General features: G+C 36.8%; 1 protein-coding gene across 2 annotated transcripts in view; it reads left to right on the top strand.

Annotated features, from left to right (window-relative positions):
• Positions 1-27,636, top strand: part of NALF1 (NALCN channel auxiliary factor 1) — a 703,907-nt gene that overhangs the window by 63,953 nt on the left and 612,318 nt on the right. The window lies entirely within an intron of this gene.

Raw genomic sequence — 27,636 nt, 5'->3', positions numbered from 1 at the left:
AGAGCTCCTGGGAGAGTGGGGAATACATGTGTTTATTTTACAATTATTAAGGAGTAAAATTATCTTGGACATCCTAAAATACCATCTATGCTTCTGTAATCATAGAAGTGACAAAATGCATAGACAAACGCGTTCGAAATAACAAATACTGATAGCATTGATAGGTTTTTGCTCACTTGAGGGGCAATTATTGATGATATATATGAAATTTAAGGAGGCTGCATAGCATCTGTAAGAGTAAACCCTGAGAAATCTTTAAAAAATAGTGAAGTGACCCATGAAATTTACTTACGGAATAATGTACTTAATGCCATTTTTAATGTTACATAATTAGACTCATAAAACATAAACCTAGGATAACTACATGTCTGTAAACATATTTCAATTACTATTTTTAGCATGTCAGGTGTCTAGGTCACCCTCCAAGTCAGTGATATATATTCAATGACTTAAATTATGGTATATTTATGGGGTGTAAATTATGATGCATGTTATTGTCTTCAATTAAGTCCCATGAAATGTAATTTGAAGCAAAATAATTATGATTAAATATATGAGGCACAATTTATCTGCTTACATTAACAAAGAAGTATTTTGTTTTCTATTTATTTCTTGTTCAAAGCAAAAATTCCTGCACACACACACACACACACACACACACGTATACACATATATATACACTTTTATAGATAAATGAACAAATTTGAGTTACTCTGGTATTGTTCATTACACCACAATGTTTCAGTGTGGATTGAATTCTAAAGATTATAATATCCACATATTATCTTTCAAAATGGCTGATATGTCCCGACATTCCGAATGCCCTCCTACTGAGAAGAGTGTGACAGTGCGCCGATATTCTCCTATGGGGAAAAAGAACACATTCAGTGCAAGTACCTGCTGAGCACCACCCAACTGCATACTGGGTCTTGGTGAGGTGAGAAGTGCCACAGGGTAGAGGGATGCTGTCCCTGTCTTCAGGGAGCCTGGGAACTAGTGCAGGACTTTCCCCTGCAGGGAGATAAGTGAGGGTATGAGAAGGATAGGATACATGTGTATAGTGGCAGAGACCAGAGAAAGTTCTCAGAGACAAAAAATGGCCTCTGGGCTCCAGTCTCAAGGAAAGGCAAGTGGGAAGGAATGAGAACTGGACCGTGTCCGTCTTTTTCTCTGTCTCCCCAGCACTGGGGAAGTGCTGGAGTATGACTGACGCTAACGATATTTTTAAATGAATGAATGAAGAGCATACCAGACAGAAGAGGGGCGTGAACAAGGTCTTGAAGACAACAAACTGTGCCTTTCAGGAGGGACATTTGCTTGGATCAAGGTGGACAGGCGAGAGAAGAGCCCGGGCTGTGGGTTAGGCACTTGTAGGTGGGATTTTAGAAAGGACACTTATACCCGTGTTTAGGAAAGATAATCCCAGGAAAGTAGAGAAGAGGACACAATTGTGACACTGGGGTGGGGGAATGGGCCGGATGTGGCAATTGATTGTGATGCTGGGTATAGGGAAGGAGAAGTCAATGGAACTACATTTTCTGTCTTAGGCAATTCACTGAGATTGGGCCCAAATAATAGAAACAGCTCCATGGTGCATGGACTGACTCTCAGGGCCAGCATTTAAATCAGACACTACCATTTTACCTGTGTGTCTTTGGGCAAGGTGCTGCCCCTTCTGAAACCATCGCGTTATTAGAGTTAAATTAATTAATTCAGATGCAATTGCCTGGTTTAGAGTGGTGCTCATTAACATTTATTAAATTTGTTGTTTAGGGACTCAGTTTATTTGTACTTAGTTTTACAAATCAAAACCATAAATGCAGCAACTCCCCATACTTCTGAGGTAACTTTTCTAAGGGGACTTTTTAGCTCAAAGAGTTCAGCATTTGCCTGGGGAAGGTAGTCGCTCTGCACTGGAAAACATGATACAATTATGTACAAAAGAAGAACGGCAAAATAAAAATGTGATATTTTAAAGATGAAAAGTTTTCATCAAATATTTCTTAATGATTTTTGCGCTGAATATTATGATCCCTTTTCTTTTTAAGAGTTCTTAATGCATGTTAGGTCACAAAATAAGAATTGGACTGTATGAAGTTACTACTTTTGAGCAAGATGCCAGTTGGCTCTTACTACTATTTTCTGGAAACCAACTAGAATCCTAAGAAAAAAATTGACCACGTTGTATTTAATATAGAAATATAATGTGATTAAAGTTTTGTCATTGCCCCTAGAATTCATATCAATATTGCGTACGTATTTTTTCCAGTCTCCTATGGTTTTCTAGGCCATTTGTTTGCTTCTTTGAAATAAGAGGCACAGCTCAGCTACCTTCCTCCAGAGAGGGCAGGGCCATTTCTTTCATGTCTGTGATGGTCATTCCCTAGTAGCACAATGCTAGAATTTAGAAAGTGCTTAGGAAGTATTTTTGGATAATTGAGTACATAAATGAATGACACTGAAGTTGAGATTTTTCAGGCAGTTGTGTGCAAGAGATTTTTGCATTTCTACTCAAAGGGTGCTGACCAAGGCTTGACCAGCACAACTGAATTTACTGACCATTGAATAACCATTCATGTGAACCCAACTTTCCACTGAGATTTTTTTCTTTAGTCCTATTAAGTAAATGATCCTCCTCAATCTTAAAGGCAAACATTCAAACTAATAAAATTTAGTAATGGCAATGGCATAAAAATGGCTTTTTCTTTTTAGTTCTGTCTAGCACATTCAGCAATTTTTATTTATTCATTCAGTTATCCTTCTACACCTTAACATTTATTTTATATATAGTCTCTACTAAGCATCGTGCTGGGTATTGCACACTGATATCTAAAAAAACATGGCTCTTGTCGTCAAGGAAGTTGTTCTGTGCATCTCTTTTCCGTTCTGGGAACTGTATGTCTATAGCAGTTTTGTGCTTCAGTAAATTTTAAATGATTGATAGAAAAATGAAAATTTAAAAAGGGTTACAAGAAAAAATAAGCATAAAATAATTTTTCTAAGATCTATAAAATTGCAAATTATAAGAAGAAAATATACATGCACAGTGCTTAGAAGGATATAATTTATAAACAATATGATTTTGGTATTTTAGTGATATTTTTAACAATCTGAAATATATACAAGTAAATTAAAGGCTGTAAACAGAAAAATAAAACTATCTCAAAGTTATGTTTAGGAAAGACTAATTTTGTCATTTCTACTTGTGGTAATAAAATATTTTTCTAGGGGTATCTACACAGCAAAGTAACTTAAATATGTGAAATAAATAATTGATGAAAAATATAGGAAGAGTCTTACAAATTGAAATAAAGCAATTACAAAATTATTACATAAACAAATGATGGTTTACCTTTATATTTGATACAAATATCTTTATCAGAGAAGAGACATTTAGCAACTTTTTGTTAATAGGATTTTTATAGCAAAGAGACTTTCATATTGAGGCGTTTGCATAGGACACGTTTCACATGGTTCTTTCTTTTTAAAAAATATCTAAAATATATACTCTTACCTAAAATCATAGGCAAAAGAGATGGTTCCTTAAACTGCTGATACAGTCATAGAATTTAGACCGTGAAATGTGTGAAAGGCAGAGGGTAATTCGGAATCATTTCATTCAACCGGTGCAGTGCTGGCTGTGTGAAGAGGAAAGGGGAAGGAAGAAGGCGACTCGGAAGGCTGTTTATGCAAATGTTCATGGCCAATTTTAGAGAGCGACTGAGTAGACTTAGTTCATCCTTGTGAAACACTTTTGAAATTGCTCCCTATCAATGTTAATTAGGATATGAAATTAAAATCTGCTCATATCCAACTGAATATTATGTCAGCAATATAGGGCATATATTTAGTTGGCCCCGACAGGATTTTAATTTTCTGCAGTCAGTTTCTAGGAAAACTTTGTAAGGAATGGATGCACCGATCTATATTTTTCCATTGACAGCTGCCAAGGCTCTACCAAAACCATCTGTCTTATTATTATTGCCTTTTACTGAATTTCTTTGAAATTTCTCATATATAAGAACACTACCCAAGCATTGCCTCTGACTGTATTATAATGATGCCAGCCTCCTTTGGTAATTGCTCAACTATTCAAAACCTTTCTTATAAATATTTTAAAACAAATTGACATTATCCTGTACACCAGTTAATCTACTGTTCTGAAATACGTGGGAAATGTCTTATTGCTATGCTTTCTATGCATGGGTACCTCAAAAGGAAAATTAGCTATGAGACAGTGTTTTAATGATATAATTATATCCAATCACCTAGAATGTCTAGAATTCTGTGACAGCAAATGGCACTCTATGTTTCTCAATACTTCCCTAACAAACATCTTAATGCTATGCTATGTGATGTACCTTTGTGTTTTGTATTGATCTGTAGAAAAATCTGTTGAACTAAGCAAAGCAAATGAAGGCAAGTGTTATTTAAGGACATTTAAATAGTTTAACTGACAGATTGTGTAGGACTTGTAGTGAGATAAATTATACAAACTAATTTCCTTGAAATGCGATTGAGGTAATTGAATTAGTATAAGATAGTTCATTGATAGAAGAAGTTCTGGATGTCATCTGTCAAATAAAAGGCTTGGTCTCAATTATCTATAGCTTATTATTTGAGCAAGAGACATCATACTGTAACGTAAACCAACTAATGCTTGGTTTAGGGGATATTTCATTAGCAACTTTGAAATTACCTGTACTATATTTAAATACAGTAAACTATGTTATAAACTGTATTATACATTATATCATATATAATTATAATATCTTATATGTAGTATATGATATATAATATGTATTTTATTACAAATAAAATACAATATGATGTATTATATATTACATAAGTTAGATATATTATATATTATATTAAAAACAGTAAATTATACTTGTTACTATGAGAGTTAAATTAGTTAATTCAGATGCAAAGGCCTGGTTTATCATGGTACACATTAAAGTTTATTAAATTTGTTGTTTAGGGACTCATTTTTATTTCTATTTAAACAGTGTAGTTTACTATATTTAAACTCATTTTATTTAATTCCATGAGAGTATATCATGACAGAGCTCCTGAAAAAGTGATATGATAATAATCACATTAAAAATACAAAAATTGGTTTTCTACACAGTGTCAAATTTGAAAGTAAAGTATCTTGAACAATCTGCTCAATCTTTAATTTTCATGTTCACGAAAGCCAGGCAAAGGCAATTGTAAATGACACCTGAGACAAAACTTCAGACCACACTCTGCTTCCCTTTTCTTTGTATCTTTCTCTTTTTTTTTCTCTTTTGTTCTGTATTTCGACCCACCAACAAATATCAACTGTATGCTCCTTAAGTGCGGAGATTGCAAAAGAAGAGTTAGACATAGTTTGGTTCTTCAGAATAAACATTAGCACCTCCCTCTTCGCCCTTTCTTCCTTTTCTTTCTTCATCCTTGTTTTCTTCCTCTCTCAATGTTTTTTTTCCAGCTTTCTTCAATCCATTTTGCTTTCTCATACATTCCTATTTCTTTGCAGTAGTCACAAAATATGTAACTGAAATTCTAGAGATTTTTCACCTGATTCTTTTTTCATTGTTATCGCTGTTGTGTTTACCTTCCCCTACAAAGTAAAGGGAATCTGAAAAACGTCTGGAACCCCAAGGTTGCTCTTTTACTTTCATCCACTGACCTAATCATACTACACTTTTCAAATTATCAGTATTCTGGCCGGGCGCGGTGGCTCACGCCTGTAATCCCAGCACTTTGGGAGGCCGAGGCGGGCGGATCACAAGGTCAGGAGATCGAGACCACGGTGAAACCCCGTCTCTACTAAAAATACAAAAAATTAGCCGGGCGCGGTGGCGGGCGCCTGTAGTCCCAGCTACTCAGGAGGCTGAGGCAGGAGAATGGCGTAAACCCAGGAGGCGGAGCTTGCAATGAGCCGAGATCGCGCCACTGCACTCCAGCCTGGGCGACAGAGCGAGACTCCGTCTCAAAAAAAAAAAAAAACAAAAAAAACACAAAATTATCAGTATTCTTTTGATTGCTCTTTGGCTTTAAACATTTTAACATCTGCAGTTTCTGTTCTTAAAGCATCTAATAATCTGCCCATAGATCCTTCTACCCTTAGATCTGTTATAAGCAAAACAAGCCTTTTAAAATGTAAGAATTATTTGTAAAAGTGAATTGTGAGTGCAAACTTCTAGCTTCGAGGCAATGTCAGTGGTGTTTGGGGGATGGGATGTAGAAAAGCTGACTTCATCATTCCCATGTTCAAATATACGAAGAAAAGAAAGATTCAAGGAAACTGGTGTTTACTGAGTGTATACCGTGTACGTGGCATTGAGCTCAGTGAGCACTTTCCCACATACCACCTCATTTGCAGGCATGTCACATTCTTATCTGTACCTACAAGGGATCTTCCGCGGAGCCAGCCTCATAAAAGAGCTGTAAATAGGGCACAATGAGAGGAGTCTGTGGCTAAACCAATAAAATATTTTAAGATTTTGTGATGCATGCTTTCATATCCCTACAGAGGTGTTAAAATCACTACAGCAAATGTCTGACGCCACAGTCTTTTTTGCACGGCTTCCCTTGATTTGCTGTGTGTGGATTAGGTACTAAGTAGAAGACAGTGGATATACAGTGTTTAAGGACAGAGGCTTTGGGGAATGAGCAAGCCGATGTGGACTACTAACTCTGCAATTTCCAGGTCACAGGACTTGTATTATATAGGGCTCTCTAAGGCTCGGTTTTTCTCTAAAATGAGACTATAAGGCACTTGTGAGCTTAAAAGAGAAAATATAATATTCCTGACATATATAGGTGCTCAAAAGGCTACAATGCATGTGTTTACTATTATTTCTATTTTGAAAAAGTTGCGTTTTGTTCTACAATATTTGGGAGCAGTTTGTTTTTCCTTATTGCCAGGGCTTCATGGACTACTGACTGTATTCAAAGTAGGACTTAGCCAGAAAGACTTAGCCTGCAAATAAAGTATTGTCCTATCTCACAGTGGCAAACTCTATTTAGAAATGCTTAAGACAAAACTGTAAATACATTCCAAACTGATAGAATTTTCAGTCTGAAGTCCCTGGTTTTTTTTTCCCTAATAAATTAAAATTGTAATATCACTTGTTAATCTGCTTCTTAAATATATTTCAAAATTCAGAAGAAAAGGTGAGGAACATACATAAAAGAATTGAAGTAAAGGAAGGATATATAAGATGATAGAGAAAGAAGGAAGAGATTGATAAGGGAAGGAAACAAGAGATTGATAATAATTGTGCTACCTCAAAATAATATTATAACATTTTGCAATTCTAGTTTTAGAAAATTCTGTTAATATATTAGATAATTTTTGTTATTAGTTTTATAAATAGTGTCTCAATTCTGAATGGAAAATATATTAACCTCTAGAGAGAAGAAGTTAGCATACTAAACTGACAACATATATTTAATGTACATTTTACTAATTGTGTCCTCTGAAAAGTAATTTTGCATGCAAAGGACAAGAAAATACACAAAACTAAAATTGGCTGCATTCAACCATTGATAATCTCTACTCACTGTTATTGAATGGACAGATGCCATAGCGCCCCATATTCCAAAGAATGAAACCAGAAAGCCTAAATCATGGGGAAAATTAGGAATCCTTTATTACACATCATCATGTCTCTGTGGCCAAAAATATTGGTTTTCATAGCATAGCAATATACATGAATACAATCTGCTGATCCCAAGTTGGGGAAAATGGAATATGCTATTTAAATTGGTGCAAATTTCTTTCAAATGTTTTAAATGTAGAAAAGAAAAGCCATTTTGGGCCATTTATATTAAAATGAATTTCATTAGTTCCATTGAAAGTATTCTTAGGTCAAGTATAGAAAACTAAGCAGTATGGTCCACATTTATCATTCAAATATAGGGTTGACTCTTTGGATTAATAAGATATTATTTTTTTACTTTTATTGTTTTTATCTTCCCTGAAATTAGATATTTGAAAAGAAGTGAAATTTATCTTCGAATATAAAATCTGAAAATCAACAATATTTTAGCTTGTGAGTTTCATTCATTCTTCAACCAGACTGGAATGTCCATGATGTGTTTTGTTCATTGATAAAGCCCCAGTGCCCAGAACACTGACCCATGTATCTTACATACTTAATAAGTATTTGTGGATTATTTACTAAGCAAATGTTTATACAGATTGGGATTGAAAAATGGGAGGTGGGCCGGGCGCAGTGGCTCACGCCTGTAATCCCAGCACTTTGGGAGGCCGAGGCAGGCGAATCACGAGGTCAGGAGATCGAGACCATCCTGGCTAACACGGTGAAACCCCGTCTCTACTAAAAATACAAAAAAATTAGCCGGGCGAGGTGGCGGCGCCTGTAGTCCCAGCTACTCGGGAGGCTGAGGCAGGAGAATGGCGTGAACCCGGGAGGCGGAGCTTGCAGTGAGCCGAGATCGTGCCACTGCACTCCAGCCTGGGCGACAGAGCGAGACTCCGTCTCAAAAAAAAAAAAAAAAAAAAAAAAAAAAAAAAAAAAAAAAAAAGAAGAAAAATGGGAGGTGATGAGGAATAGAAATGTAAAACTAAAAAAACAAAACGCCATGCTTACCTGTCAGAGTCAAGGGAGCAAGGGGATCTGGTGGAAGGAAACCCGATCACCTCCTGGCTCAGAAAGCTTTTTGGTGGCCATGATCTTTGAAACAAACATGGGTTTCGTGAGCAGCTCGAATACATTTCAGGTTGTGAAGGGCATGCATTTGTGGAAATGGCTGAGGAAGTTTGGTGTTCTGTGGAGAATAAGGGTATAAGTATAACAGAAGTATTGGGCGTGTAAAATATGGTAGGATAAGATGATGGAAGAGTATGAATGTGCCAGAGGTTAGTATTCTCTGTTAAGGAGCTTTTCTTCATTCTGTAATTAGAGGGGTGTCGTTTACGTTTTGCATTCAGGTAAGCCTAACTGGTAATTCAGAACGATATTGTAGAAAAGTACTCTGATAACATCATGGAGAATAAGTTGGGATGGGGACTGTTGGGAAGATAGCAGGGAGGTATTTTATGATTGGTGAAGGAGGAAGGACTGCACTAACAGCATGGAGAAGTAACACCGGCATGCAGGGAAGGGGAATGACACAAAGGATCAATAAAGCAGCGAGAGTAATACATTCAGACTTATTAATAGCTGTTGGAAGAAAAACAAATACCACAGAAATTTTAGATGGAGTTGAAATCGCAAAATATAAATCTTGGAAAATGCACAATATAATTAAATCTTGACCAGCGAAAAGTGATATTAAATACCTCTCAATCATTTGTTCACATCGAATAAGAGAAAATAAAAATGCTTAGAAAATAATGAAGGCAAAAAAATTATCTTAAAACAAAACGTTACACAAAAGTATTACATCAAGGCCTCCAAAATTCAACTTAATGAATGTAGGTGAGCAGTCCCAGAAAAACAAAAGATAAATGTTGATGAATTGGATGTTATTTGATGTGAACAAAAACTATTGTGAATTTATTACAGGGCTCAAGAAGTTAGAAGATCCAAACGACATAAAACGCATGAAATGAAATCCTATAATTATGGCTTTAAATTTGAAGAGGGAGATATATTTAAGGGGGATTATTAATCTATACATTACCACACACAAAGATTACCTTATATTAGCATTAAACCTGTTGGATTGTTAAAAAATGCCTTAACCATCAATATTTGATTCCTTAAAAAAATAGTGGCTTAGGACTACAATAAGACACCAATATCAACATTGATATACCTTAAGCCTAGCAGTATTCAATCTGCTGTGATAGGTGATTTTTCTCCATTTTCAAACAGATGATGAGAAAAGAAAGAAAAAAAATGTATGTTTAACAAGGCAAGAGAATGGTGTTTGGGGATTATTCCTCACTGCTATTGACATAACACAATGCTACTGAGATGAAACTAGAGAATAATTTCTTTTATGTTCAAGGGGCATGATAGTGAAATAATGGAAATGTATGTTAAACTTCCATTCATAGCTAACGTGTGATAAGTTTGCTTACAAATTGTAAAATTGAAATGCTATATAAACTATAGTATTAATTGTTAAGGATAATAACAATGGTAATTATTGTATACAGCATTGTGCTAAGATAAATGGAATACCTGGAGATCCTGGAAGAACAAAGCCTTCTGCCTTCTGAATTTGGAGCTGATTTGAAGAGAGTAGCTTTTTACAGAAAAGCATAAAGGACTTTTCTTCCAGCAATTTGGACCTAACTTGTTAAAATGGTAGGACTGTGAGGTTCTAGGAGAAAGGACAACTTTAAACTAGAGAGGGATGGACTGATTTGTTTAACGACACTTTCCATTCTCTGTGTTAAGGTGTAAAAAAAAAAAAAAAAAACCGCCTAACTCAGTAAGTTACATGTGAGTGATGAGCCTTTGTAGTTTTTCCCCTCCCCAGATCAGTGGCTTTCCCCCTCTTTCTCTGCAAGATGTCTATTGATGTTTTTTGTTTGTTTGTTTTTGGTGGTTGTTGCCTGAGAATGAGAAAATGAGATTGACCTAAATTTAGCGTGGCTATATTTTATTTTATCCAGAAACACAGGCATGATTTGTAGTTATGCTTGCATTCTGAATAGAAACCGCAAATGCATGTGTCTAACATTATCTTTGCTAATTTTTACCCATTTTACTTAATGTCTATTCTTTTTTACAATTACTTGTGTATGCAAATAAACATCTTATGAAATTAATGTGTATACAGATTAATGTGCCTCTTAAATTTTTTTTCTTTTTATCCTCATTATTATACTCTGTCAAAAGGTAATCAGTACATCAAAAGATTTTCATCTCTTCAATGTTAGAAGAACTTGTTCAGAAAAATATTTGCTTTTTATTAACATAAACCAATTATTTTGTGCAATTTAAACATAGCTTTAGACATGACTACATTGTCCAGACATTCACGTTGTAGCTCAAAGAGCACAGAAAAAAATAATTATTCAGTGCTTCCTATGTGGTAGAACTTTGCTTTACAATATCTGAAATTCTTACAATGATGCTGTGATAGAGTTGCCATTATTTCTAATGTCCTATAGGTAGGAAATGGGGATAGTAGGGTTTTTTTTTTTAACTCAATTATGTGGATTTTAAGAATACTTGTAGAAACTGGCATTACATATCAGGTTTTAATAGGATTCTTTTTTTTTTCTTTTTTTGATGGGTGAAAAAGTTGTTTTTGTTTTTCAATAACATAATATTTTGACATAGTGTTAAAGCATTATCATTCTTGCAATAAAGAAAAAAACAGTGCATGCTAGTCAGAGAACAATAGATTTACCCTATCATCATTAACATTATCATACCTTGTGTCCCTCTTTCCAGTTCAAGGGTTGAGCAATTCTAATAGTACTGAGAAAAAAGGACTCAACAATTATTCAAGAGGGACAAGTCAAAAAGCCTACAGGAAAATAACCCTGGTTTAGATTGGAAAGGAAAAGTCAAGTTAGAGACGTAACTGGGGCTTTCGTGTTGAATGTAAAAGTGGCGGGCAGCTGTTCTTGTTCTGCATTTCCGAGGGCATGTAACAGGAAATGAGGTGTAAGTTGCAGTCCTGTGGATCTAGGTGAAGTATGAATTGGCTGTAGGTTACATATAAATTGGCTGTGGGAATAATTTACATAAATAAGACATTTAACTCTTTTCCTGAACATATTTTCAAACAGTGAAATTCTCTCTCCTGTTTGGAATGGTTTACATTTTACCTTGCTGTGAAATAAGAAAATTAATAGGTCTATGGACATACCACCCTGAGGGTACTTGATCTCATTTGAAATAAGAGTAAATAAATGAGTTAGTGAAATTCATATTCACATGCACTTTATTCTTCAATTTCAAGCAACTTTCAAAGACTAAAATAAAATAAAAACTTTTAGTGATTCACTGTCAATTTAGAGACTAAAGAAAGTAGTTGAGTTGAAGTGGGTTTATTTGTGTCTGGATACCAGAATTTATAATAGGCTATGTGGGTGGAAGAGACTTTATAACCCAAAATCAGAGTAGAAATTGATTCAGAATAACTAGGTCTGACTCAAACTTATGACATGTTAATGATAGAAAGTTTGAAGCTGAGGTTTAAAAAGAAATACTAATATTAAAACTTTGACATAAACCTATTTCTTAATTGAAGTAGCATTACTTTTTAATAGAAGCAGGAGAGACTTGATCTGTACCTGGCATCAGCTGGTGTCTTTAAAATAGATTAAGTAAAGTGTTCAGAATAGCATTTTGCATTGTATTGGGTGGGTGGAATAATTTTATTTGATAAATACACTAAGATGGCATTGCCTAACCCTAAATGCATAGCCTGGCTATATGGTGGGACAATTCTTGCATCATAATCAGCTCTAGGGTTGACAGTGTGAATTTTTCACTGTTGTTGTAGAGAGTGCTTATCGACACATAAGATATTCACAGATAAGTATTTCTTCTATTGGCATCGCGGCATAATATGGAACGTATGAAAAATCAACAGCCCCGCTCTCCTGTTGAAATAAACTGGATCACTTTGAGTTAAAAGGGCACAGAACAAACTTTATCATTATTTTCTGTATTCCTTCAACTGTCTCTTATTAATGTCAAACTACATAAGTTATTACCAAAAACATGATACTTTTGATCTTACCAAATAAAAGGTTTTATTTGTGATTATATTTACAAGTCTCACTGATGTCCATAAATATTGTTTACAAATTAAGGATGTTGGAGCTACAGAATTAAAAAAAGGCCAGGCTCAGTGGTTCACACCTGTAATCCTAGTGCTTTGGGAGGCCAAGGCGGGGGATTCCTTGAGGCCAGTATACACGGCTGCAGTGAGCTATGATTTTGCCACTGCACTCCAGCCTGGGTGACAGAGTGAGACCCTGTGTCTAAACAAACAAATAAGCAAAACGATTAAAAAGAATTAAGCTTAAAAAGTATAATTTTGTGTATATTATAAAACACGAAATGATATCACCAAAGCCTTTAGTTACTGTGATTGTGACATAAGTGTTTCACTCTTTTATGAACTTTAACTAACATACATCTGGAAACCTGTAAACACATTTTTATTTCATTAAGTCAAACTTGTGTCTAGAAAGATTGTCATTGTGATAGTAGTTTGGCAATTTAATGTCAGAGTATGTGGACTCTACACTTACAATGTCCCATTTTGGCCCTGAGGAAGTTTGGGATAAGCCACAGGAAAGCAGATCTTACTAGGCTCATATACCAAGATGTAAATTTTATAAATTTCTATAAATTTGTGTTTTATAAAGATCTGTTTGTGGGGGAGAAGTGAATCTTGTGAGTATTGCTAAGTGACACTTTGACACTTTCACATTCTGTCTTTATTTTTCCTGAAAAGTGTCATGGACTTGAGGAAAAATCTATTATAATTTTACTAAATGTTGTATGTATGGTATTAAAATAATCCATGTCCAGCATTACGTTTGTAAAGATTTTAAAAATATGCGTCATGATTGGTTACAAAGTTTTAGTATGGATCAAATAGGATTAGTAGTGTAGTTGATAAGAAAGACGAAATTCTGAGATAGCTTCTTGGTCTTTGAGCATAGTAAGACCTGCTTTCTTGTGACTCAACCTAAGCTTCCTCAGAGCCAGGGTGGGACAACATTGTAAGTGCAGTGTCCACGTACTCTGGCATTAAATTGCTAAGCTAGTATCTCAATGACAAACTTTCTAAACACAAGTGTGACTTAATGAAATAAAAATGTGTTTATAGGTTTTCAGATGTACTGCACATTTTAAAATTCCACTTATATGCCTCATTTGCATATTGATAAAAAATTAATTTGAAACCGACTTCAGCTCTTTTTGTAACTTAAAAAAAAACATAGCAAATTTGTAGTCTGTTCTTTTTTTTTTTTTTTTTTTTTTGAGATGGAGTTTAGCTCTTGTTGACCAGGCTGGGGCACAATGGCGTGATCTCAGCTCACTGCAACTTTCGCCTCCCAGGTTGAAGCAATTCTCCTGCCTCAGCCTCCTGAGTCGCTGGGATTATAGGTGCCTCCTACCACACCCAGCTAATTTCTGTATTATTAGTAGAGACTGGGGGGACAGGGTTCACCATGTTGGCCAGGCTGGTCTGGAACTCCTGACCTCAAGTGATCTACCCACCTCACCCTCCCAAAGTATAAGTCTGTGTTTTATGTGCTTCAAATGTAAGGATTCTTCGTAAACTCATTATTATTTTTTCACAACCTTATATTTTTGTGAATTCTGAGTACAAATGTACTTCTTTTTATGACTTACTGCAAAAGGAATTTTAAAAATAAAATATCCATTAGAAGAACCAAAGGATCATCATATACACTAAGCTAGTATTTTTTGGGGTTCTGCATTAAAAATATATCTAATTATACAAGTATTACATGCCCTTATGGAAAACTTGACAAAAGTATAAAGTCTAAAACAATAATCACCCATGCCCCAGGAGTAATCACTATAGACTGAAGGCATAGAGGATTGATAGCTAGCTAGCTAGATTGATATGATAGACAGGTACATAGTTTTTGTCTTTTTTAAAAATCAGGATTGTGATGTAGATGATACTTTTAATCTTACTGTTTCCATTAACAGCATAACCATTTTAAACTATTACAAATTTTAGGGAATATTTGATAAATATTGCCAAACTTTTGGCAAAAACATTTTTACCATTTATATTCTCAGCAATCTTACTGGAGCTGCAACAAACTTGAATATTAATAACTTTACATTTTTTCTACATTAAATAAGTAAAATAAATAGAAAAAGGTGGATTTTATTTCTCCATTTGCCACCTTTACAACCTTTTTAAAAGGTATATAAGACTGATAACATTTTTAGGTTTGTAGGTAGTTTTCACCATCTCCTTCCAGTATGATCTTAGGATCAGATGCTGTTTTTGCTCTACTGTCTTATGATTTTTCCTAATGATGCTGTAAGCTCTTTAGAGAATAGGAATCCTATATGTTTAATATGATGTAACATTGTTATAAATCTATGTTTATAGATTATTTAGCCCTGTGTATTATATAACTAAAAGACTTCTAAAATAAGGCCTTAACCTGCACCCATTTTCTATGCATGTTTTTCCCAAATCCATTTAATATGGTACCCATATATGGCTAAAAATTAACACTCCTTGGTTAACTATGAACATGGTGAAACAGCTGCTTCTTTTATTCACATAAATGTATGCAGAATTGCTATGCTATTTTAATAACTATGCAATAGACACATCTTGCCATGACTCATTTCATGTTGCTGTTAGTGAATTATGTGGATGTGATCTGACATAAAGATTTCAGCCCTGTTTTATTCAATTTATCTTCATCATCATCAGTAAAACTTCATCATATAGGAGATGATCGATAAATGATTACTTATGGAACAGATTTAAACTAATTATATGATGTATAGTTTATTCTATAAATGCTTTCATCTAAGCTTCCAAAATAAAATGTCTTTTTAATATTTTAATATCCACCCTTTATGCTTTCTTCAATTTGTTGCCTATTTAAGGGTTAATTTTGGCATATTGTATGTACTGTACTATTCTACTTTTTTCTGTAAATGTTTTTTGCCATAAGCTATGTTTAATACTTTTTATTTTATTTTAGCCAAGTTGTATGTGTAAATACACATGAAAGACTTTGAGCAGTGCTTGGTATAAAGTACTTAATAAACATTGATGGTTGCCATTGCTGTAAATGCTTCAGGAAAATTCTTAATTATGTCTGAATCACTCTAGTTTCCTAAATTAGTCTGTGGTTTATGAGTCTTGATGGTTTTTCATTGTAAGATAGCAGTAATTTTATAGAGGCAGCACTGTAAACCTGTACTACTGAACATTTTCAAATATTGTGTACAGTGTACAAGGGAGTGAATGAGTCCTGAACAGCACAATTTGCCATTTTAATTTTCCTAAACAAAAGTTTAGTTTCTTTTATCCTTCTTTGCCTGTATATGTAACTCAAGACATAGTAGTTGGTTGACAAGTTTCTGTCCAGATTATTACAATTTACCAGGAATTTAGGTGAATATAAACAACTGCCTGGCAGCATAGTGCGGTGCAGAGAGCACGGGCATTCGGCTCAGAGACCTGGGTGCCAGTTCTGATTTTGCCACTTTGTAGCTATATCACCCTGAAAAAGAATCTGTCTGAGTCTCAGTTTTATTATCTGTAAAATGGAAAAATTATGTTTGCTTCTATTTTAGAATGATTTTGATGCTTAAAAAAGAACAAAGAAGTGATAGTGTTTCGCGTGTAGCCACTGCTCACTGTCTCTGTTCTTTTTCACTCTTGCTTTTTCTAGCCTATATACCCCATGATCTATACTGACAAAGAAATGATGAAATAAAGATGAAGTAAGCAGAGTTTCCAAACCATAAACTCTCTGTTTATAAAGATTTTATCCTGTAAGGTGGAACTTTGTATGATTTTAAGACAGGAATTGCCTGACGACATTCGTACCCAATTGTAACTGAAGTAATGAAGTACTTTTTAAAGCAAAAGAGATTTTCAAAAATTGTGAAATTCACTCTGTACTTATTGTTGTAATTAAATTGTGGAGTAGAAATTACAGTCTTATCAAAATTTAATTTTAGTAAATTCATGCCAAGCCACTAAAATATTAAATTTTAATATCATGATCTCTCTTTTCCTTTACTTGTATACACACACAAAATTTCCTTCTGTTATTTCACCGTGTTTCCTAATTCTTATTTCTTCTCTTGGTCCAGTTCAGATAAGCCTGTGATCCACTCCATGGCAACCCAAGGGAGTGGTCAAGTCACACAGAACTCTGTGTCACCCCCTGACAGTTTCCTCACCACAGTCAGAATGGCACTTGTGACAGACACTGGAGTTTCTCTTCAATCTAATTAAGGTTCCATTAACTTAACTAGGTTAACCATATTTGTTTTCTATTATGACCAACCTCCAGGCCAGAATTTCAGTAATTATCATATATTGTTAACGTTTTTTTCACGAATGCTTTCCTGTTGCCACTGTCCTTCAGCAATTGGGCAAGTCTTCCATCTGTGTGACAAAAAATAAAAAATAAAAAAGGATACAATCAAACTGCATCCATTGATTGGCAGATACGTTCTAGCTGCTAAATTAGCTGCTGGGGTCCTCCAGATAAGCCCCTGCATTCTGGAGCTTGCCCTGCAGTGGGTGACAGGGACACGTTCGGCAGAACTGTGTAATGACTGTGGCCATGTGCCGGTAGATTCCAAGTGCTGCGTTATCACTCGTGAGGAACAACGGGACATTCATGGAACCATTACTGGAAGAGGAAAGGGCTAGAGTGAAACCAAAATTTTAACTGGAGATAGGCCATGGGAAGAGAGAGGAAGAAGATATTGCAGGAAGAAAGGTAGTGACTTGAACACATTTGGAAAAGTGCATTTATTCAACAAGATCCACCAGTGCAGGAAGAAGAGGGAGAGAGAGATGATGTCAGACCATGAATGTCCCAAATAGAAAAATTAAAAAGGGAAACTTTGTTATCAGATTGACTTAAAAAAAAAAACATAACACTTGGTTCCAAATATGGAGACTAGATCAGTAAGGGCAAAATGAGATACCCAGATAATAAGTGGGAGGCTGTTACAGTGATCCAGTTGAAAAACAAGGAGGATAAACTAATTTTGGGATGATGGGATGAAGAAAATAAAAAAAAAAATTAACAATAGACAGGATTCCAACAAGGAGGATGAAGAAGATTTAAATGCTAAGGATGACATCCAAAGTACAGACTGACCCAAATGTCTTGATGGTGGCTCTGCTGGGCAAGCTAAAGAAATGGTGAAGTCAACTCAGGACATTCTGACTCTGAGAGATTCAAGGGACAATTCATGCAAACCGTGGGTTGGCAAGTGCACATCTAACCTGGGGATAAGGATGTAATATAAGATAAAGCTTCACAATTCATAACAATGAATGAAATTATCAAGGTCTAAAAAAAGAATTAGCCGGGCGCGGTGGCTCAAGCCTGTAATCCCAGCACTTTGGGAGGCCGAGACGGGCGGATCACGAGGTCAGGAGATCCAGACCATCCTGGCTAACACGGTGAAACCCTGTCTCTACTAAAAAATACGAAAAAAACTAGCCGGGCGTGGTGGCGGGCGCCTGTAGTCCCAGCTACTCGGGAGGCTGAGGCAGGAGAATGGCGTGAACCCAGGAGGCGGAGCTTGCAGTGAGCTGAGATCCGGCCACTGCACCCCAGCCTGGGCGACAGAGCGAGACTCTGTCTCAAAAAAAAAAAAAAGAATTATATTACCTAGGAAGATTTGATTGGTAGATGCACTTATTATTTATAGGTAGATGCACTTATTATTCAAGCACATACACTGCAGTGTTCAGGAAAGAATGGTTTTAAGTATTTTCTTTTTTTTTTTTTTTTTTTTTGAGACGGAGTCTTGCTCTGTCACCCAGGCTGGAGTGCAGTGGCCGGATCTCAGCTCACTGCAAGCTCTGCCTCCCGGGTTCACGCCATTCTCCTGCCTCAGCCTCCCGAGTAGCTGGGACAACAGGCGCCCGCCACCTCGCCAGGCTAGTTTTTTTTCGTATTTTTTAGTAGAGACGGGGTTTCACCGTGTTAGCCAGGATGGTCTCGATCTCCTGACCTCGTGATCCGCCCGTCTCGGCCTCCCAAAGTGCTGGGATTACAGGCTTGAGCCACCGCGCCCGGCCCCGGTTTTAAGTATTTTCTGTGAGACCAATGTATTAGTTTGCAAGAGGTTTTAGACTGGTAGTATTTTTTTCTAAAAACATAACTTCAGAAATACTTAATTGTACTTATTTGTTTACTAGAATAAATGATATACTAGTTATGGGAATGTAGCAAGAGTCAGGTAGCTCTCAGTTCCATTCTCTGAAAGTCAGAAAAAGATATGGAAATATTGGTGTTAGCTAATTAATTGCTTTACCGTGACCCATGTAGCAATAGGTTTGGTGTCGTTGGGTGTGAAACTATAGACACATAAACTGTGAATCATAAAGAGAACAGAAGGCATATTTGGGACTCAACCCATGTGTCTGACTTTGCATTACCTTAGAGCTTCTAATAAAGTTTATATCTTTAAATAAACCAATTACATAGACATTCTTATCATATAACTGTAATGATAATATTTTCAGCTTTAAGCATATATTATTGGAAAAATTTAAGGCCAGAGTTTTAGATTATTGAAAAAAATTGATGTTTATGTGTATATATGGATTTCTTATCAACCTAAGAATATATTCTATTATGGGTATACAAAGAACTGGTTAAAGGTATTTTCTTACATCTTCAGTAATGAATAGTGATGGTACTTTAATGTTATCCTAAAAGAGTAATATTAGATGTACATAATAAATCTAATATTTTCTTTGTAGGTCAGGAGTAAGCATAGGAGACCAAATGAAATAATAGCGTGAAATGATTATGTAAACATTCTTAGGTATGTCTGCCACTCAGGGTATGAATCTCTCTGAACTTCAGCGCCCTTACCTCAGAAATGAACATACCTCAGGCGTCCATTGTCCCCACTAGGTTTACTTTCCAACATTCTTTGCTCCGTTCTCAGCTCCTGGGAGTGGACGTGTAGCATCTACTCTAAGCTTCAGTGAGTTAGATTTCAGTGAGTTTCCTAGTCATTTTGGTGAGACAAGTGGTTGCCTTGGAAAGAGTTGAGAGGGAGAAAAGAGCCTGAGGTCAGGCATATATTCTCTCTCTCTCTCTCTTTTTTTTTTTTTTTTTTTTTGAGATGGAGTTTCTCGCTTGTCGCCCAGGCTGGAGTGCAGTGGCACAATCTTGGCTCACTGCAACCTCTGCCTACCTCAAGTGGTTCTCCTGCCTCAGCCTCCCAAGTAGCAGGGATTACAGGCATCCACCACCACCACGCCCGGCTACTTTTTTGTATTTTTAGTAGAGATGGGATTTCGCCACGTTGGGCAGGCTGGTCTCAAACTCCTGACCTCAGGTGATCCGCCTGCCTCAGCCTCCCAAAGTGTTGGGATTACAGGAGTGGAGTGAGCCACCACTGCGCCTGGCTTTTTTTTTAATTTTTTTTTTTTTCAGAAGGAGTTTCGCTGTTGTTGCCCGGGCTGAAGTGCAATGGCACGATTTCAGCTTACTGCAACCTCTGCCTCCCGGATTCAAATGATTCTCCTGTCTCAGCCTCCTGAGTAGTTGGGATTACAGGCATGCACCACCACGCTCAGCTAATTTTGTATTTTTAGTAGAGATGGGGGTTTCACCATGTTGGTCAGACTGGTCTCGAACTCTTGACCTCAGGTGATCCACCCTCCTTGGCCTCCCGAAGTGCTGGGATTACAGGCGTGAGCCACCATGCCCAGCCCATTTATTCTCTTAAGTTCCTTCCTGTGAGGATTCCTTGTACTGGCTAACTCCTCAACAAAACCTTTGCTCTTCCAAAAGAGACTATCTCTGGGACTCTGTGAATTTCTCTCTTTCTGAGCCCTCTCCATACTCTTGTCTTTTGAGTCTTGGCTGTGGGAACACTCTGCCTGGCTTTTACACCAAACCTCATGGTACCTCTACCTCTTGCCCACAATTCTCTCTCTGTAAATATAACCTCCTCACATTGTCCCAATTTGAGTGTCCTCTGTGGCCTGTCAGATCCTGATTGATAACACGTTCACCAGGATGACAGAAAATTATTCTTTGTTTCTGTAGGTTTGAGAACCACTGTATCAAAGTACAGCCTTCAAAAAGTCTGTAAGGGGGAACAATTATTATAGGTATTTCTTTGCATCTCACTGGAGCAATCTCTTTTTTATTCCTCAAGTTATTTGGGTACAAGTGGTATTTAGTTAAATGAGTAAGTTATTTACTGGTGGTTTGTGAAGTTTTGGTGCACCCGTTGCCCGGGTTGTACACACTGAATGCTATTTGTAATCTTTTATCTGTTACCCCTCTCTCACCCTTCCCCCCAAGTCCCCAAAGTCCATTGTATTATTCTTATGACTTTGCATCCTCATAGCTTAGCTCCCACCTAGTGAAAACATATGATGTTTGGTTTTCCATACCTGAGTTACTTCACTTAGCATTATAGTCTCCAATCTCATCCAGGTCACTGCAAATGCTGTTAATTCATTTCTTTTTATGGCTGAGTAGTATTCCATCACACATACACACACACACACACACACACACACACCACAGTTTCTTTATCCACTCATTGATTGATGGGGCATTTGGGTTGGTTCCACGATTTTGCAATTGCAAATTGTGCTGCTATAAACATACATGTACAAGTATCTTTTCCATATTATGATATCTTTTCCTCTGGGTAGATAACCAGTAGTGGGATTGCTGGATCAAATGGTAGTTCTACTTTTAGTTATTTAAGGAATCTCCACACAATTTTCCATAGTGGCTGTACTACTTTACATTCCCACGAGCAGTGTAGAAGCACTTCCTAATTACCACATCCACACCAACATCTACTGGTTTTTGATTTTTTGATTATGGCCATTCTTGCAGGAGTAAGGTGGTATCGCATTTCCCTGATCATTAGTGATGTTGAGCATGTTTTCATATGTTTATTGGCCATTCGTATATCTTCTTTTGACAAATGTCTGGTTGTATCCTTAGCCCACTTTTTGAGGGAATATTTTTTTTTCTTACTGGAGCAACCTCTTTTTAATTTGACTTTAAATATTGATCAGAACAGACCTTATCATGTTTCATCTGTGGCACTTTAAGATAATCCGAGGAGCTTTCTATTCCATATAAAGAAGAAAATGAGTGAATAATTTACTAGGAAAAATTTTCGTGAACTGACAACTAGGAACAGCTATGCTGGTATTTGTGGATGCCTTTATATGATAGCACAGGATAATTGCTTGTTTCATTAGTTACCTGCAGCATGCAGTTTCCATGATTTCACCTCCTGTTGCGGTTGTTTAAAAACACAATTTCTACTTGAGACCCATCACTGAAAGTCAGCCGGGCAGTAGTTATTTCGCTACTCTTTGCATGTCTGGGGAAATCTCGTTTTCTAAAATAAACAAGTATATGTAGATCCTATTGTGTACAAGTTTTCCTGAAATCCCATGCAGCTTGGCGTCTCAAATACTATGTACAGCTGGCACCTCTTTATGGCTGTTGGAAGGAGACGTCTTCTCTCAGTCAGTCACTGAGGGGAGCGGTTGTGTGGAATCAGCACATAGTAATCCTACTGCCTCCCGGGTGCTCAGCTCTGAAAGTGTACTGGGTAGAAGAGGAAGTGAGGAATCTCTCACAGTAAATGGTTTTTATAAGATTTTCTTATAAAACCATTCCTCGGAAGTGTAACTTAGCCTTTCCTTACAATTTTTATCACCAACCAAGCACTAATGCAAAAAATAAAACAAAACAATAACAAAACAGTGTTTGGTTCATTTATTCATTCAAAAAACTTTACTGAGCTAGGCAGTGTGGGTTTGATAATTAATAAAATTTGTATTAGTTGTCCACATAATGATTACAGTCAGTGCAGGCTACAGCAACATGCAATTAAATAAACAATTACAGTCAAAGAATAGAGCTTTTAGAGGCGGATAGCAGTGACATCTAACTCAAAATGAGATTATGCACCAAATAAAGTGCTGCAAAGAAGAGATCCTGAAGATGGGGTATGCTTCTAATATGATCTAGTAAGCTGGCACATCTTTGATTCTGCCAATTAGTGAGAGCTGCTGATAAATTTTTAAGTGATTAGAACAAACATCATGCTCTCAAAACACAATTCAAATATGTAATGCTATTAGTAAGGGAAGAATGGATGTGGATAGAGTGAAATAGCCTCTAGAGTCAGAAAGGAGACAGAGTTTGTATGTAGGGGTGGGAGCAAACTGAAGTAACATTTTGTATACATCCAAAACGTAGATCAGATTTAAAAAATCGATAAATTATACTCAGGCTGTTTCTTCAATTGAATGTTGATTTTTAAATCTCTAAGGTTTATGTAATACAGCCTTTGCTACAAGTGGATACTCTCTCATAGGGCACCCTGTGTTGCCTTTAAATGATTAGTATGTTAAAGATTTATTAAATTAAAAATGAACATTCTTTTTTTTGCAGAGGCATCTGTGGTTTCAAGAAACAGAAACAAAATGAAATTTTTCATATAATAATCAGATAATAATATTAGCATAGACAATACTGATTAGTTTTCTCCTGGCACAAGAAGAAATTTTTAGTGTTATCACCAGTAAAAAGTGATGTAAATCCACTATAAATTTGATAAGTATTTGACATTTCTCCTATGTTCTAGTTTGTGCAACTGTTAAAACACTTAGCATGTATTGATTATCTAATTCAATAAAACAGCATCTAAAATGTTATCAGCAATATACTAAATGCTAAGAATATAAAGATGAATAAAAACTTGGTCTCCATTTTTCAAGAGCTCAGATTTTTATCAGTAAAGGCACTACAAAAGATTATGAAGTCAGTTGGAGGCCTATGTAAAATGGTTACAGAGTAATAATCATCATTGCCTAGCACTTTACAGAAATTAAAACTCTTGTATTTTTAGTAGAGACGGGGTTTTACCATGTTAGTCAGGCTGGTCTCGAACTCCTGTCCTCAGATGATCCACCTGCCTCGGCCTCCCAAAGTGTTGGGATTACAGACGTGAGCCACTGCCAGTGCTGGCGGGCGCCTGTAATCCCCGTTACTCAGGAGGCTGAGGCAGGAGAATTGCTTGAACCCGGGAGGAGGAGGCTGCAGTAAGCCGAGATCACACCATTGCACTCCAGCCTGGGTGATGGTGAGACTGCGTCTTAAAAAAACAAAAAAAGTTAAAACTCTTTTCAAATATGTTATCTCTTTGGATACTTTCAACACCTGTGAGAAATAATCATAATTTTAATCATTCCTATATTAAACATCAGAAAGTTAAAATTGAGCAAAGACAGGACTTTTTTCTTCTAAGGCACAGAAAAATTGTGCCCGATGTCAGTGTTGAACGCAAGCAAAAACTGAAAACGTGGAGAACCCGAGTGAAAGGTAAAGTGTTTAGTTGGGTGGAAGGTGAAATATGGAAATTAAGAGGGGAGAGGAGAAAGAGGGTTCAGCATGGAAACTGAGTCATGGGGCCTTTCAATAGGGAGAAACCCTAAGTTTTATGGCCTCCATCTCCTGTCCACTCTGAAAACTTGTGCTTAGGCCCTTCTAAACATAGGCAGTTTACTCAAACAAGACAAAACAAAACAAACACGAAAACAAACAAACAAAAAAACAGAAAAGAAAACACTCCTGTTTTAATCCTAGCCTGCAATCTGCCTTCAGCAAACTGCCAGCCATTGACTTTAGTTCTGCCATCAAGAGTCATGTCTGTTCCAATTCCGGTTCAACATACAGGTCTTTAAAATGTGAATTCAGTGATCATACCCCCTTTAAGAATTCAGTTCAAGTTCAATATTCCCGGTTTCTTTAACCACTCCTCACACAGTATCACATTAGACGTTCCACTCTTCTGGTTTTGCTCCTCTGGGCACACTGTAATTAAGTTCCTTCTTAAAACATGGTGACCAGATTTAAGATGATGCTCCAAATACATTCCTTTACACCAAGGGATAGAGGAAGACAGATGTTTCCTTTGTTCTGAATTCTGTGATTCCATTCATGCAGCCTCAGTTTGCAGGGGAGTTTTGGCAGCCAAGTCTCTCTGTTCACTCCTGTTAAATAAACAGTCACCCCAGAAATCCTAGGTGTTTTCACACGTTATTTCATTTACCCAGGTCTCCCTCATCTCAGGATTTGAAGCAATTATTTAAAAAGTAAAATGTGCAATTTGAATCTCTCTCATTAAATTATGTTTTTAATTCATCAGCAAATGAATCAGCAGAGAATTTGAACAAGACAGAAAGTAAGAACAATGTCACAAAGTCAAAGGAAGAACATTTCTGGGAATATGATGTAAAAATATGTTTACCTTTTGTTAAACATATATATTCCGTAAACATACATAAAGGAGCCTTTTAAAGTTTTTTTCCCTCAGGTTTCAGTAACTGCCACTGTCTTCCTTTCCTATAATTTACATAAAATTAAATTTCTGTTCTTAAAGGCATTGATGCATGTATTAGGCCGTTCTTGCATTGCTACAAAGAAATACCTGAGGCTGGGTAAAGAAAAAGGGTTTAATTGGCTCACTGTTCTGCAGGCTGAAGAGCAGCATAGCTCCAGCATCAGCTTGTGGGGAGGCCTCAGTAAGCTTACAATTATGGCAGAAGCTGGAGCAGGCACTTTACATGCAGGAGCAAGAGAGAGAGTTGCGGGCAAGGTGTCACACACTTCTAAACGAGCAGATCTTGCGAGAACTCACTCACTATCATAATGAGAGAAGCAAGGCATGAGAGATCTGCCCCCATGATCCAAACACCTCCCACCAGGCTGGCCCTCCAGCATTGCAGATTACAATTCAATGTGAGATTTGGGTGGGGACAAATATTCAGATTATATCAATGGGTGTATCTCCCTTTCTTTATACTTCTTAGCTATCGGCTGATAAAGCTCAAGAGGCAAACTTCTGACTGTACCACCTCCTGGTGGTCTGTCTGGGGCAAATCTTAAACTTTTTCTAAACATAATTTTCTTACCTATAAAATGGGTACAATAATAAAATCTTCCTCATAAGGATGCTGTGACAGCCATGCAAGATACTTTATGTGAAGTTTTGGGAAAATGGCCAGATATAGAAATATCAGTAAATGTTAGCAGTTTTTTGTTCATTTGTTTGTTTGAGACAGGTTCTTGCTCCATCACCCAGACTGGAGTGCAGGGGCAGGATCACAGGTAACTGAAGCTTCAACCTCCTGAGCACAAGTGATCTTCTCGCCTCAGTCTCCAAGCAGCTGGGACTACAGGCATGAGCCACCATGCCTGGCTAATTGTTTAGATTTTTTTTTTTTTATACAGATAGGGACCTCTTACATTGCCCAGGCTGGTCTTCAATTCCTGGCCTCAAGCGATCCTCCTGCCTGGGCCTCCCAAAGTCTTGGGATTGCAAGCATGAGCCAACATGTTCGGCCAATGTTCAGTATTTTTATTAAGCCACCACTAAAACTGGTATTAATTTATATTGCAGCATTTACATCAAAGCACGTCATGTGTATTTTAAGTATGCATTTACATTTTTGTACATCCTAAAATCTGTCATGTTCTTAAGGAAATTGTTTCCTACTCAACTTTGTGTTCGTAAGATCTATCATGATTCCTAACACACAGCAGGTATTCAATACATGCTTGTGAAATTAATGTAATAGATGAATTAATAAGTGTGGATATGGTGCAGTTTAAGAGTTCATCAGTCAGGCTGTCCTCTTGTTTAGTGATAGTGTTCATCGCTTTGTCATGCTGGAATAAATCCATGACCTGTTCTTTACGTGTTAAGAATGATATTATTACTGAGAGCATCCCATATGCCAGAAACAGTTTGCGTATATTTTTTCCTTTACTTCTCATTGCCACCCTTTGAGATAGGTTCAACGACTAATCGCTTTTCACAGATGAGGAAACCAAGGTACCTAGACATTAAAAAAATATACCCAAGGAAACTTACCCAGCTGATAAGAGATGGAGCAGGACTAGAACCTAGCCTGTCTGACTGCAGAGCTGAGACAATTCATCACTGCCCTCTATTGCCTCTGCCTCTGCCAAATCAATGTGTCTAATGATAGTAATGATTTTAAAAATGTTCCAGATTTAGCTCAGTTTGTACATTTGTTTTGTTCTCTCCTGACTGCTTTCAAAAGCTACAGCTGATGGCCATGCCACGTCCTCTTTCCCTCTTGCTGCTGAAGCCAGCAAGTTGTACAGTTGACATGAGAGAAAAACAAGGTCAACTTTCACTTTAGGGTGATTTGAGGACACTTTAGGACGATAATATCACCGTTTGGCTGTTAGGCCAGGTGCATAAAAGTTAACCTGCTCTGACAGCCTGGCTTGGTCATTTCCTAACTAACCTCAGAGATATTATTCAGCATACCCAAACCTCAGTTGCCTTATCTTTGAGTGGGGAACATAATACTTTTCCATATTGTTGTAAAGAATAAATGAAATAAAATGTGAAAGCATCTAGAATGTTGTGTAGCTTAGAGTCTGGCTTTGTGTTTCTGATCTCAGTGAAATTCACAGTTCGTTGGGAAGCATAGGCACTTACATCTATAACTGTGGCGTGATGTGGTCTCTAAGACACGTGCATAATATAGAGATATCAGGGAAGAAAGAGCCCTCCTGACTCGGAAGAGAGGAAGGAAGAACCACAAGAGCTGAGATTTAAGGCTGCTTTTTAAAGAAGGGTTTCAGCTCCTTCATAACATGGCTAATTTAATAGTGATCCATTCCCAGAGACTCCATAAGAACAAAAAAGGGCTATTTTATCCAGTTCTCCATCCCCACTACCTAGCACTGAAGCCTTGCATATTATAGGAATTGGATAAATGGCTGCTGGAGGAATTATGGAACTACAGAGAATGTAGTAGCCAAAGTTATATGCTGGCGTTAGGTAAGAAATATATTGACCTCCATTTCACTAATGAACAATTCAGTCTCAGAGAGGTTTTAATTTGGCCAACATAGTTAATGTAGCCAGGAAA

This window comes from Macaca thibetana, chromosome 17 (assembly GCF_024542745.1).
Source record: "Macaca thibetana thibetana isolate TM-01 chromosome 17, ASM2454274v1, whole genome shotgun sequence".
Classification (NCBI taxonomy): domain Eukaryota; kingdom Metazoa; phylum Chordata; class Mammalia; order Primates; family Cercopithecidae; genus Macaca; species Macaca thibetana.
This window is presented reverse-complemented; position numbering and strand designations above follow the sequence as displayed.